We start from the raw sequence: 787 nt of genomic DNA, 5'->3' as shown, positions 1-787 counted from the left end.
GGGAGCGCTGCAGCAGCCGCCGCGGTGCGGGGGGGCGCGGGGGTGCCGCCCTCGCAGCAGCAGCAGGGCGCGAGCGGGTGGGGGCACTTCGGACCTCGGCAACTTTTGCAAAACCTCTTAGTCAGTGCAGCATCACCCGGCTGAACAGCAGCTGTGACACCTAGGGAACTTCTTCCGTGTCTTTTTTTTTTTTCCCACTGCATCATCAGATGCAGGCAGCAGGTGGGACATGGACCTGCACCACCAACATGCAAAGGGGCTTGGAGCCTGCTTGTCCCTCTCCCTTGCTCTGCAAGGTGCAGGCCGCACACGCATGCCGGAGAAGCGGCCAGCAGTGCAATGCACTGGGGGATGCAATACTGAGCATCGCATGGGGCCATCCCTGATCCCATCCACTGGGATGATCTAGGACCTGCTCAGACTGGGCTAGCAAGGAACAGCTACCAGAATGAGGCTGCAGTAGAGTCCCACCAACACCCTGAGCACTACATTTCCCTCTTTTACAACCTCCTCAAGGGTGAAATCCTGCTCAGCTGCTCTGCTAACACAAGGTAGAGAGCTCAGTTGGCCCACATTTGGTAAGACTGTACAATGAACTAGACTTTTATCCCCAACTGGTGATTTATAGGAGCTACTATAGCTCGAAGAACACACAATTCAACTGTAGAGAACATGAGAATAAACAAGTGTTTCCCAGTGTCTCTCATTGCTGTTTCCTTCAGTCCCAGTATGATACCATGCACTGTCACTCAGCTTGCCTGCCTACTTCGCTTGAGGCAGCATCTGT

At 54.8% G+C, this 787-nt stretch overlaps 1 protein-coding gene across 2 annotated transcripts in view; it reads right to left on the bottom strand.

The window, feature by feature from the left end:
• Nucleotides 1-126, bottom strand: part of TMEM63C (transmembrane protein 63C) — a 30,708-nt gene extending 30,582 nt beyond the window's left edge. For both annotated transcript variants that reach the window (XM_026048280.1, XM_026048282.1), the window contains exon 1: nt 95-126. The gene's annotated coding sequence lies outside the window, so the exon portion shown is untranslated. The remainder of the gene's footprint in view (nt 1-94) is intronic.
• Nucleotides 127-787: the final 661 nt, after the last annotated feature.

Source organism: Nothoprocta perdicaria, unplaced genomic scaffold (assembly GCF_003342845.1).
Source record: "Nothoprocta perdicaria isolate Ctin4 unplaced genomic scaffold, notPer1 scaffold_53, whole genome shotgun sequence".
NCBI lineage: Eukaryota > Metazoa > Chordata > Aves > Tinamiformes > Tinamidae > Nothoprocta > Nothoprocta perdicaria.
This window is presented reverse-complemented; position numbering and strand designations above follow the sequence as displayed.